Raw genomic sequence first — 13819 nt, 5'->3', positions numbered from 1 at the left:
AAATGGTTTTAGGGGATTTATGGTGGCAGAGATACATTAACGTCTGTGTTTTTAAATCCTTAAATTATGACGGAAGTTAAAAGGAGAGACTTGATAATTAAAATGTTGAGCATTTTGTTCTGTATTCAATTTTCTACGTAAGGACACTCCTTTGTTTTCAGAGTAATTGAGGAATGCCATTTGGGTAACAGATGTATTTGAACCGTGAACACTCAATGTCTGCATGTTATATTAGGATTTGAAAAATAATAGTCCCTCAGTCACATTGATCCGTTTTTAAGACCTGTTCTGACACTTCCTTCATGTTTCACAGATGACAGGAAATGAAGATCACAGTCTAAGTGCTGCACATTCTGCTGTTCTGTCAACACTAGCTGACGACCTGGATCACCTGAAGTCAAACCAAGAGCCAGACAAGACAATTATTTAATGTTATGTTTGAATATGCAAATGAGGCTTTATGATATTCTAACTTTTGGTGACTTTAGGAAAAATCTACAAACACAAAGATAGAAAAGTATAAATAAAATAAAAAGTAAATGTCTTTGGATGTTTTCTTTCCACTTGTCTGAAATAAGAGATCACAATTCGAAGTCATTTAGAGCCATCTAGTGGGCAGCTATTGGAACTACATCACCACGAACACTGACTGGGTTTCTGACACTGGTTACACAGGTTTTCACGTGGCTCTGTTTGTGTTGATACTCTAAAGTAGTTGGTTGGGTACATGTACCGCAGTGATGTTAACTATGCCTGTGACGATAGGTCAAATTAAAGATCTGAATCTCAAACCCTCCCGAGAGAAAAGGGATGCACCGTTGGCCTCTTTCGACGACAGAGATTGCATGCATGCATAGGCGTTCCTCGGGGAGTGCCAGAGGAGTTTATAGCTAGACATCAGATATTGGCGGGACTCTAACCACTCTTCCTTTGGGTAACTATTAATACAAATGTTGAGATGATGAATTATATTTATTATAATCAGCAACGTTTCGTTAATTACACTCATGATGCTATTAAAGGATCAGCTGAACAGTTCGATGCTACCTCCCACAGAACAGAATGGCTCCAGAGATGCTCCTGGCTGAGGAAGGAGGTGTTTGTGATCTGTTCGTGATGCTGAACATTTATCCCTAACAACACTGTTAGATGGATCTGTCACTAAAGCTTCAGCTGAGCTTCGGTCACTCAGAGTTAGCTGAACACTAGACCTTCACTTACAGGCTGGTTGATGGCTTGGTCAATGGGAAGCGGTGATTTGAGCTATTCTCACCTCTCTAATCACTGTCATAGGACTTCTGGCTCTGAGTGGCTGTTGCTTTATTCCCTGTGTTAAAGGACTTGTTATGAAAGCTATTGACAAGTCAGTATCAAACACTTTGTTAGCTTATCAACCCCTGAAGACTGAAGCTGACATGTTGAAGTCTCCTCCTCATCCAGTTCTGACTTTGATGATGAAACAAGTGCGTACATATCTTTTGTTTTATTTCCTTCAGATTAGCTTGCTCTTCCCAGAGACTGCAATATGGCATATGTGTTTCTTCTATCAGACACTGAGATGTATTCAATTGAATCCTTGTGAATTTTGAATGCCGATGATACAATGTATAATACTTCTATATTTGTGATCAATCTGTAATATGATCATAAGTGTAGAGTGTAATAGAACATGTCATCATGCTGAGGGAGCATTTAAAGTTCACCATCTGTTCTTCTTGAACAAGCTATTTCTCACAACAGCTAGCAGTGAAATGTCCTAACCTGAATGAGTCGTAAATGGTGTTAGAGCTATTTGTTGTTGCTAATGTATTTGCTAGCAGGTGTGTTTAAAATAATCCTATATGTTTCTAATCAGACAGATCTCATGATCAACACGGCTGCTTCATCACATCTCAATGTCGCTGCTGGCTGTGCTTCATTAGATTCTCAGTTAGCCCCATCTAGTGGACAGCTAGTAGAACTGCATCACCTCTCACTGGTTTCTTGCTCTTGTTGGACCTGTTCTCCTCTGATATATGTTTTGATACTCTGAAGTTATGAGGGAGTGACGGCGTCCTCAGATCAGATGCAGGCAGACACAGGACTGAAGAGGAAGACATGAGCAGAGTCTCCTCCACACACGCAGGCGTCTACATTGACCTGAAGGGAATTCAACAGGTGAGAACATGATTTTCAAAATGTGGGATTAGACATTTGGGGATAAAAATAACCAAGTAGTGACCTGAGCTAACCACAGAGATGTGTTCACTACAACTCAGTTCATTGATGAGAATCCAGAGGAATCTGTAGATGTTCGATCATCAGGATCACTTTGATCACATTGTTCTGTATCACTGTTTAAATGGACAGGACTGATGTTTCTTGAAGCTGATTCTATATGTCTATAAAGTATTGTGGAACATTTCCCTCGGAGTTAAAGAATGATTTTAGAAAGACTTCCTTGTAATGGTGCCAGCTGTTGGCAGCAGTCTGATTGTAACCTGAGATCATCAGTGCTGTGAGGGAGTGTCACACCCGGATCAACGTGACTGAGGTGCTTTGTTTATTTTTAATCTTTGAAGAGTAAACAAACCAGGAATGATGTGAATCCTCTTTGTGGTCTCTTCACAGTCACTGCGTGTTTAGGGCCTTTGTCTCTTTACTGATACTGCAGTCAGAGACGCTCCAGTGGAGTCTCATGTTCGCTGGACTTTGTATTTGAAACTGTTTGATGGAGCGTTGAGTTTTCTGATGGGATGTTTGTGATAGCGTGAGATACGTTAGTGGAGGGCTCCTTCTGTTCTAGTCTCAGCGTCTGAACTGCAGCATCGTAACTTAAAATGACGGCAGCACTGATCCAGGTTTTCAGTAACTGTCCAAGTCTGTTTAAATTGTGTTTCCCATCAACCAGTCTCTAAATACAGCCAGAGCCCATTCCCTTCAAACACTAGTGTTCTTCTTCTCTGTTACTTTAAGATATCATATTCTCAAAGTATTCCATTGTGTTTTCTGACAGTTCAAATGTCTTTAAACTAAGTTACACTGACCGGATCGATGTGACAGCATAGGGTCCCTCGATCAGAGCATCCTGAGCAACTAACTACTAAACAGAGATAACAGACCCACCAATCAGAATCCAGGATTTAACGTGGCCATTAAAAAAGGCCAGTTCTATCCTCTGACGGTTTGATCAGAACGTACTTGATAGTTTGCTGTTCTCACTGCAATGTGTGTGCGACACGACTATTAGGCCAAGACGCTGCAGGCGGCTCTGTTGTTGTTTCTGATGTTGGTTTCCAGGGGAATTCCACGGTGATCAGTCCTGTTGTTTATTATCATTTGATGTCTCGTGCTTTTGACAGTTAGACTGATAATGTTTCAGCGTGAATATCACAAGATGTAGGTCAAAAATCGTCATTGTGTCAAAAATGTTCACTTAAACTTCATCCAAAATTAATTTGTCCATAAATAAATACTGTGCCAATCAAAATAACATCATAACAACGCATTTTTTTTTGCATCACTCAAAAAGGTTTATCTTATTTGAAGCTAATGAACTTGTAAGGCCTAAAAAACATTTGTTTTAACAAAGCCTTTCGCTAGAACTTTAACCATCCTCTTGTTTCCCTGTCTACTTAATGTTTTACTCTGTAGCACTTTGAGTTGAAAAGTGCGATTATAAATAACATTGATTTATTGTATTATTGGTGTAGGATCCATAGTTACAATTGTCTTGACTTTAACCTGGAAAACAACATGATAAAAGAACAGATCTGTCTTCAGGCGTCCGCAGAGAGGAAGGAGATCAGTCAATACTGTACGTCTGTGGGAACCTCTTCCTCACAGCTACACTAGGATGCTAATGAGATCACATCAACTGTCAGAGTGAACATTTGTAAATTAGTGCTGAGCTTTATTTCATTGGATGATCAGTTACCACCATCTAGTGGACAGCTAGTAGAACTACACCCTCTCTCAAACTGACTGGTTTCTTGTGACTCATGTGTTTTGATGCTCTGAAGTTATGAGGGAGTGACGGCGTCCTCAGATCAGATGCAGGCAGACACAGGACTGATGAGGAAGAGATGAGCAGAGATACATGAAGCATGAAGGTGGTTCAATTGACCTGAAGGGAATTCAGAAGGTGAGAATATGATTTAAATGCTTTTTGGAAATCTGGGATTATACATTTGTGGATAATTATAATCCAGACGTCACCCTGCCTTACCATGGAGCGTTGTTTCCTGAAACTATTGTGCATTGTGGAGAATGTTTTTTAAGAACAACTTCCTTGTAAAGGTGACAGTTTCTGGCAGCAGTTTGATTGTAATCTGAGTAAGCATCCTTAGTGCTGGGAGGAAATGTAAGAACCGGACTGACGGCTCGGATCAACGGGACTGAGGTGTTTTAATTTCTTTATCTCTGAAGCGTACACACACCAGGCAGGTTATAAAGCATCCTTTGAGGTCTCTCCACAGTCACTGTGTGTAGAGGGCCTTCATGTCTTCAATGATACTGCAGTCAGAGACGCTCCAGTGGAGTCTCATGTCAGCTGGACTTTGTTTCTGAAATCCTCTCCTATCCAAGTCAGTTCATTGTGAGTGTACTCCAACACATTGTGACAACCAACCTATCACCTATGTGCTCAACATACTGTTTTCTGGGTGATTGTGGGGGCTGTGCAGCACGGGTTGGGGTCCCTGCATCCTGTCTAGGACTCCAGAATACCCTGCATCCTGTCCAGGACTCCAGAATACCAGGATGTTCAACTGCAGCTGGTTGCATTTTGTAGTTTGTAAACCAGCATGCTTTCCTGGCTATTCTGACCCACAATCCTTTGCAGTGGATACAAAGTGGGTCCCAATGTAATGCCTATTGCATGCAAGAGAACACACCTTGTAACTGCAGTGGCAGAATTTATGAAGAGGAAAAAGAAGAAGTACATCATTTCCTAACCCTAACCCTAACCCTAACCTCCACAGCAGATATGCCGCTCGTCCGTTGACTTCTCTCAGTCTTGATATTGCTGATGAACACACTTCATTGTAAATCTCCATAGATAAATACATTGTGTTTGATTTAGTATGAGCTCACTCAGACTCCCTTCTTGTTCATTCCCAGATCCAGTGTGTGACAGAGAGGAAGGAGCAGTAACGAGCATGTTGTTGTGTTTGTGTTTAGGTTCGACACCACAACAGATCCTCCAGGAATCTCCAGAGGACGTTTGAGCCTGCCAACCTGCAAGATGGAAACCACTGATCCAAAGTTATTATTCATCTTATCAGGATTAACATGTTCAAAAGTCAGCATCATGTTCAGCAGAGTGTCAGTGCACCTTTGCATTCATCATGTTTTTGATTCTATCAGGATCCACCGTGAGAGACCAGACCCTCCTGGACCAGACCCTCCTGGACCTGGACCTGGACCTGGACCCAGCTGTGTGTCCATGAAGAGTGACACGTCTATTACATCTGAAGATGAAGAGCTATTTGATCAATGGTAAGAATTTAGAGCATAACTAATTGTTGTTGTGCGCCATTAAATGTTTGAAACTCTCTAACTATTTAATTATTAATGTATTATTTATTTATATTGTAGTCTGTATCTGTGTATTATTTATTATTTATACATATTTCCTATCTATTATTATATAAATCCTCCTCATCTGGACTCTTTTATGAATTTTAATCGGTTTTGTTGATTATTATTGGTATTACTACCATTTTATCTATTGTTATTTATATTCTACATGTCATAGTTCATTCGATCTTTGCACGGTTTATTGCATGTTTTCTTATTTTATTAGGTTCCAAATGAGGAGGTTATATCTTTTATTCTTTTTTATATATTATTAATCCCCCGTTTCCTATTTAAACATTGTTTGTATCGTTTTATTTTATATTTTAGTTATTACTTTCCATTTTATTGTAAATGGATGTTGGAGCCTCCCGCAGGGAAACACCCTGAAATCAGCCCTTAATAAAGTATTTTTAAACATCATCCGAGGCGTGCCCCATGTCTCACCTGCACCCCCCCTCTAGACCTCGGCCTGGGGTTTAAACACTTTTTTATTTTTTATGAACAAACAGCCAGACAGACAGCACAATAGCAGTTGGCAAACAAGTTAGGATGACAACAGTGTGATTTGAGTCCGATAAAAAACAAAGACAAAACAACAAATAAATAGAACCAAACAAAAAATGGACTGCGACAAGACAAAAATCATCAACAAAAAACAAAATCTAAATCTAAAGGCTCTGAGTCTAAGTCCATTATTAATAACATAATGCAAAAGTAGAGATCAAATTATGTGTATAAATGGAACAAAAATACCAAATATATCAAATAAAATAAAAACACAGCACTTGTTGGTCAGTCAGCCGCCCGCTAATCACAGTTTAACACCGCAGGTCCATCACCCTATTGTGCAGACACATCCGGCATGTCCAGCTCCCGTATATACTTGTAGAAGGGGTTCCACATCTTGTGGAGTTTCCCCAAGGAGCCCCTCAGTATGCACCTTATTTTCTCGAGTTTGGCTGAATTTAGGACTTCTTTTAACCACGAGGTGTGTGAAGGGGATGTTGGAGACTTCCACATGAGCAATATCAGGCGTCTGGCTAGTAAGGTAACAGAGGCTATGAAGGCTGTCTCCAGAGAAGAGAGTGGCCATGTGGGTGGGGTCACACCAAACAGTGCGGTCATGTGGGTGGGGTCACACCAAACAGTGCGGTCATGTGGGTGGGGTCACACCAAACAGTGCGGTCATGTGGGTGGGGTCACACCAAACAGTGCGGTCATGTGGGTGGGGTTACACCAAAAAGTGCGGTCATGTGGGTGCAGGGGCGGCGCCAGGGGGGAGCTAGGGGGTGCTGAAGCACCCCCCAGGATTGCCAAAGCACCCCCATAGCACCTAAGAAATGTGTTTTTTTTTAAAATAATAATAATAATTTTTATTAAATTAGAAATATTATTGATTACATCAATGCAAATGTGAAACAAACACATTTTTGACCAAAAACATAAAGCCAACACAGGTGATATGATTAGGCCAATGGCCAGCACCGATTCGATTTTTGACCTACCCATAGGCTAAATAACTTTGTGACACTTGAGTGACTTCCTGTTAGCTAGAGCGCCAACTTATTTGCTAACAGCAAAGTGAAAAATTGATAGTTTTTTAGTCCTTAAACGACCACGTGTGGACACTCAAAACCACCTGAAAGCGAGAGGGATTCTGCACATAATAGCATAGCCTCGTGAGTACAAGTAGCCTAGCTTACTTCTGGGTCTCTGTGTTTCATTCAAGCTCTGCTCTGTGTGTGTGTGGCGTTATATTTGTGCTTCTATCCTGAGCACGCAATGAAACATGTTGAGCATAGAAAATGCTATTGAGCGCGCACTTGAACATTTTTGAGCAGAGAAATATATTTTCTCTCATAAAACTCCTGCTCCGTGCGCAAGCAGACCGCTGCACGCGCTCTCTCTCCCCCGCTCGCTCGACCTCTCCAGCCTGTGCGCGCTCAGCTTTGCCTGCGCTCGCTCAAGTTGTCACAGCGTTACAAATGTGCCACAAAACCAACCAATCGGAGAACTCAAGAAGGTCAATTCTGATTGGCTGGTCGTCTCCAATCATATCTTCTATCTGAGATGAGAGAGGGATTTTCGGTTGCCATCAGGCTGTTGACGTTCTTATTACACATCACATTACAAAAAATTTAAGAAATCTAGACCGCAAAAAAATTAAACAAGCGAGTGCCTGTTTTTCCTGGCCATGGTCAGGGTCCTTGAACACAACACGGTTTTGTGGCACATTTGTAACGCTGTGACAACTTGAGCGAGCGCAGGCAAAGCTGAGCGCTGCACAGGCTGGAGAGGTCGAGCGAGCGGGGGAGAGAGAGCGCGTGCAGCGGTCTGCTTGCGCACGGAGCAGGAGTTTTATGAGAGAACATATATTTCTCTGTGCTCAAAAATGTTCAAGTGCGCGCTCAATCGCATTTTCTATGCTCAACATGTTTCATTGCGTGCTCAGGATAGAGGCACAAATATAACGCCATATGGCACGAGCCATTTTGTGTGCGTGCGCGAGCGAGAGAGAGAGAGCTCGCGCACCAGTGGGTATCTACTGGAGATCGTTGTGGTTAGCATCTGGTGCTAGCTAGCCAAACTAACGGATATAAGGAGCTTTTTCAACAACAAGGTGGAGGGAGAACTCTCTCCTGTCAGACTGAGAGTCTCAGGTAACCTCAGCTCAGGTGAAGTAAAGGACTCTCAGTGTTTAGATAGTTATCTTTAGTCTAGTTATCTCAGTGGGTCTCAAACGGTTTGTTTTAAAAGGGGAGTGATTTGTAAAATATCTATAAAGAAATAGAAAATCTGTTTACAGTTCTGTTTCGTATGGGTGTTGAGAGATGTATCCATAGATCTCTTCACGTTGCTCTCAAAGTGCAGCAGATTGATGCTTTTAACTTCAATATTTAAACAAATCTTCCCGGGGGAGCTTGCCCCCGGACCCCATTAGAGGAGGTGAGGACCCTCCTAGAGGAGGTGAGGTCCACTCCCCACTTGTAAAAAAAGCACTTTAGCCCTGCTTACACCTATATGCCGTGAGCTGATTATCGAGCCTTCATTGTAACAGTCGTGGGTGCACTGTGTGTGTGTGTGTGGGGAGTGTTGCAGTAGAAAATTCAACTGTAGCGCTGGTAATGTTTGAGCACCCTCTATGAAACGTCAAGCTACCCCACAGCACCCCCTAGAGTTAATCTCTGGCACCGCCACTGTGTGGGTGGAGTTACACCAAACAGTGCGGTCATGTGGGTGGGGTTACACCAAACAGTGCGGTCATGTGGGTGGGGTTACACTAAACAGTGCGGTCATGTGGGTGGGGTCACACCAAGCAGTGCGGTCATGGCATTAGGAGCGATCGGTTTTCCAGTAATTTCTGACAGTGATCTAAAGATGTCAGTCCAATAAGAGTGTAAGACCGGACAAGACCAGAACATGTGTGCGTGACTCGCCGGTGCTTGGCTACATCTGTCACAAGTTGGGTCCACTTCCTTATATATTTTAGAGAGCCTGAGCTTAGTGAAGTGTGTGCGATGTACTACTTTGCACTGAATCAGTCCATGTCTAGCACAAATAGAAGATTTGTGTACATTAGCAAGGGCTTTTTCCCAAAGTTCTTCTGAAATCTCCTCCCCAAGATCTGTTTCCCAAAGAGATTTAATGGAGTTCAGGGTAACCAAACGAAGAGAGTAAATCTGAGCGTAAATACACGTCATCATTCCCTTCAGAGTAGGTGACCGCCTAAGGAGTGTGTCTAGCGGCGAATCAGCTGGGTGATTAGGAAACTGAGGAAATCTATTATTAACAAAACTGCGAATCTGTAGATACCTGAAGAAATGTTGCCTAGGTAGTGCCAATTTATCAGATAGCTGTTGGAAAGAGGCAAATGTGTTGTGAATATAAAGGTCTTTGAATGTTTTAACGCCTTGGTTAAACCAAATAGTAAATGCGCCATCTACTAAGGATGGAGGAAAAACATGGTTTGCAGTTACAGAGGCTAGTGTAGAGTATGTTTGGAGATCAAAGAAACGTCTGAACTGATTCCAAATGTTCAAGGTTGCTTTGACAATTACATTTTTAGTGTAAGCAGAGGAGGGGGTCTTAATGAGAGAGTGAGCCAATGCTGAGAGAGATACTGGACTACAGGAAGCAGCCTCCATTTCAAGCCAAACAGAGAGTGCTGTGAGTCAGACTGCAGCCAGGCCTGTATTATTCTCAGATTTGTAGCCCAATAATAGAACCTCAAATTCGGCAGAGCAAGTCCACCCCGCGCCTTTGGTCTCGTTAAAAATGGCTTGCGTATCCTTGGGATTTTCTTGTTCCAAAGAAAGTTAGAAATAATAGTGTCAGTTTTACGAAAAAAAGTTTGAGTGAGGAAAATGGGCACACATTGAAATAAATATAGACATTTGGGGAGTATATTCATCTTGATAGAGTTAATTCGGGCAACCAGAGACAGATTTAACACTGACCAGCGGTCGAAGTCTTCCTGTACGCGGGACAAAAGGGGGGCAAAATTAGCTTTATAAAGATCTTTAAATGTATCGGTCACCTGGATCCCGAGGTAAGTGAAGCTGTGTAGTGCAATTTTAAATGGTAGACTATGTAGAGGGAACTCATGCGCCGCTCTATTTAAAGGGAGCAATTCGCTTTTACTTAAATTGAGTTTATAACCGGATACAGCACCAAATGAGCTAAGGATAGAGAGAGCTGCAGGGACAGACACAGATAAATTAGAGACATAAAGAAGAAGGTCATCCGCGTAAAGAGAAGCTTTACCTCTAAAATACCTCTAATGCGGGGGTCACAGCGAAGAGCGATGGAGAGGGGTACAATAGCTTCACCCATGAGGTAAAGTTCTTTCCAAAGCCAAATTTCTCCAAGGTATGAAAAAGATACCTCCACTCCACACGATCAAAGGCCTTTTCTGCATCTAAAGATATCACAGCTTCAGGTACAGAATTTGCGGAAGGCTGGTAGATTGTGTTAAAAAGTCGTCTTAAGTTAAAAAATGAATGCCTATTTTTGATGAAGCCGGTTTGATCTGGAGAGATAATGGTTGGTAACACTGTTTCCAAACGTAAAGCGAGCATTTTAGACAGTCATTTAAAATCCACATTTAACAAGCTGATTGGTCGGTAGGAGGAGCATGCAAGGGGATCCTTATTCCTTTTTCAAATGAGGGAGATAGAGGCCTGATTAAGCGTTGTGGGTAAACTAGTAGAATTAAACTATTCACTAAACATATCTATCAAAACAGGGGCTGATTTATGTTGAAACTTCTTGTAAAATTCTAGTGGATAACCGTCCGGCCGCGGAGATTTTCCGCCTTGCATCGATGTAATAGCAACGGAGAGTTCAGCAGCAGTTACTGGCTTCTCCAAATCCTAAATCATGTCAGGATGTATCAAAGGGCTTCGAGGGTGGTAAAAAAATTGTCCAAATCCTGCGTGTCTGAGCTGGTTTCAGATGTGCATAACGAAGTATAATAGTCTCTAAACTCATCATTAATTCTTTGGGGATCGATCGTAATGTCCGAGGATGTTTGGATTCTGGGAATCTGGTAAGAGGCAACATTCTGTCGTAATTGATGCGCCAGTAATCTGCCAGCTTTGTCACCCTGTTCGTAATAATTACTTCTAGCCTTAAGAAGAAGTGCAGCAGCCTGGTCTGCGGTCAACGTATTAAATTCCGATTGAAGAATGATGCGTTCCTTATACACATGTGGAGTTGGTGAAACGGAATAGAGGCCATCCAGCTGAGCAATACGTCTCGTTAGTTCAGTTAATCTCTCTCTTTTCTGTTTCCTCTCATGGCTAACATAGGAAATTATTTGCGCTCTAATATAAGCTTTCAGTGTCTCCCATAACACAGATGCAGAAATGTCCGGAGTCTTGTTAATGCTAAGAAATATGTCAATTTGGTTGGAAATCAGCTCTGTAAAATGTTCATCCGAAAGCAAATGCGTGTTTAAAGGAATGGTATGCTCATGACAATCATTTTTAAATAATTATCATCCGATAAAACAGACCAGTCTCTCTTCTTTTTTTTTTTAATCCGATGATATTATCAGTGATTTTAAACTGATTAATTATCGAAATAACATCAACACTGTGGGCGGCGCCATTTTACCGGACGTGACGTAAACCATGCGTTTGGTTTCGAGGACACGTTGATGTTCATGTTATTTACTGTAGTTAATCTCTTCAAATATGCCTCATTGTATCGCGAAACATTGCCACAATTCTGATAGGAACAATCCACGGAATGCTCGGTTCCATCTGTTGCCAAAAGGTAAGCGTAGGAAGTACGTTCGGAGGCAGTGGCTAGCGAAATGTGGCCGGCCCGAACCGAAAGATCCACAGGCGCATGTATGCAGCGAACATTTCAAGTTTCCGGACGACTACTCTGAGAGTATGATAAAACATAACATGGGATTTATTGAACAACCATTACTTAATGGAGATGCAGTACCATCGGTCTTTCTGGTGTCATCACCGACCAGGACACCAGTTCGGCCAGTTGAGAAATCGCCCTCTGCAAGTGTGAAGCGACGGAGGACCAGAAGTAGTGCTCGGAGTAAGAATAAGGTATGTTATAGCGCATTTCCATTGCAGCGGGTAGCCCCGTTTAAACGTCCTTTATCGTCCAGGCCAGGCCAGTTTTTGGTGGCCTTTCCATATAGCGTAGTACCGGCTAGTGGGTATTTTCCCCCAGTTTTTCCGGCCCCATAAAATCGTGGTTCTAGGGCCAGGGACAACGAGGCTGAGTATGCTAAACTAGAGAGGGAATCGCTAGCAAGGGTGGTACTCAGTGCTGGAATTGGGCCGGTACTCACCGGTACGTAGTACCGGCACTTCTGGTTCTGACCCATGGAGTACCGGGACTTCTTGCTCAGTACCGGCATGCTGGCGGTACTCCGGTACTCATGCACCGTGCCAGTACTCAACACTCTCCCGCCGTTCTTATTATACATCCATATATATATATACAGCCGCCCGGTACTCAGTAGATGCGTCATGAGGTGCCGAACGGACATTCTCATCGCTCTAACCGCTGGAGTTTCACAGCGGCTGTCAGCTGTTTACTCCTGTCATTCAAACAGAACGTGCTGGAGAGGGGGCGGGGCTTATCTTCTCCATGTAAATACTGTGGTGGAAACGACTATGTCAAAATTAACCTATTTGACCGTGATTTAATAGTAATACACGTTTCAAAATAATAATAATAATAATAATGCCGAAGTAACAACATACTGAAAACTGTTAGTAAAACCATGTTTTAATGCTTTACAATTTACATACCTAGATGCACGTGTGTTGTGTTTATGCAGTGCAACTCCCACCCAGTGGGTGGCTATGTAGAGTGATAGAACAGAGCAGGCACGCCCCCGAGAGAAGGAAAGCAAGTCACGTCACAAATTAGCATTTCTAAAATGTTAGCGTGGATTAATAAAAGTGCAAAAAGACAGCGGTTGTCGCCGGAAGAAACTTAAAATACAGAGAATGCTGTGCCTGTGTTGGAAATTGTGTCTGATGGGGAGCTTTCTTTGGTTGATCCTCCTGCTCCAAGTTCTAGTGCATTAGCATTAGCACTAGCTCCGCCGCCTCCTCCAGAGCCTCTAACGTTAGCTGCTGCTGGCGCAACTGCCACCACCAACACCGGGCAAAGCGATGCACCTGACTGCTGGACAACGGACCAGGTGCAATATTTTTGCAAGACCAATGCATGGCTCCTTCTTAAAGATAAGAAGCTAGGATGTCGGATATGTAGAGATGTCAAATCTTTGGGAATACACACTGGACAAGGACTGAAACTGTCAACTGAATGGGGTGAGTGTGCAGTGTCTCATTTCGGTGTTGACAAGGGCAAACAACAAGCTAGCCTGAGAAAAAAAATCAAAGAACATAAAGAATCACAAGCCCATGTAAAAGCTGCTGACATCCTTACATCTGCTTCACGTGAAACTATTCAACATCAAGTGCAGTCTATGCATACATCTGAATTAGACACCACTATCAGAGTTTTTCGAACGGCATATAAAATTGGCAAACATAGCCGGCCATTCACAGACATGCCAATTGATTTGAATGTACAGAAACTGAATGGGCTGAACGTGGGCAGGGTTTTGCACTCCAATAAAACCTGTGGCGAAATCATCGACCACATAGCTCATGAGCTGAAGAAAAAAATGGCAAAAGACATTACAGAAAACCAAAGAAAACTCTGTGTTTTGGTCGATGAATCTACCACTATTAGTGGTAAAACGGTGCGT

The 13819-nt window shown here is 42.4% G+C and overlaps 1 protein-coding gene and 1 long non-coding RNA gene across 3 annotated transcripts in view; both read left to right on the top strand.

Annotated features, from left to right (window-relative positions):
- LOC117551382 (protein NLRC3-like) overlaps nucleotides 1-13819 on the top strand; it is a 143422-nt gene that overhangs the window by 84602 nt on the left and 45001 nt on the right. The window lies entirely within an intron of this gene.
- Nucleotides 2042-5479, top strand: LOC117551383. Of its 2 annotated transcripts, XR_004569784.1 has the most exons (4): nucleotides 2073-2157; nucleotides 4002-4123; nucleotides 5161-5244; nucleotides 5347-5479. It is a non-coding gene; the product is annotated as an uncharacterized LOC117551383 (long non-coding RNA). The 2 variants fall into 2 exon arrangements; XR_004569783.1 differs by lacking the exon at nucleotides 4002-4123 and having other exon boundaries at nucleotides 2042-2157.

The sequence above is a fragment of the Gymnodraco acuticeps genome, unplaced genomic scaffold, assembly GCF_902827175.1.
Source record: "Gymnodraco acuticeps unplaced genomic scaffold, fGymAcu1.1, whole genome shotgun sequence".
Lineage (NCBI taxonomy): Eukaryota > Metazoa > Chordata > Actinopteri > Perciformes > Bathydraconidae > Gymnodraco > Gymnodraco acuticeps.
This window is presented reverse-complemented; position numbering and strand designations above follow the sequence as displayed.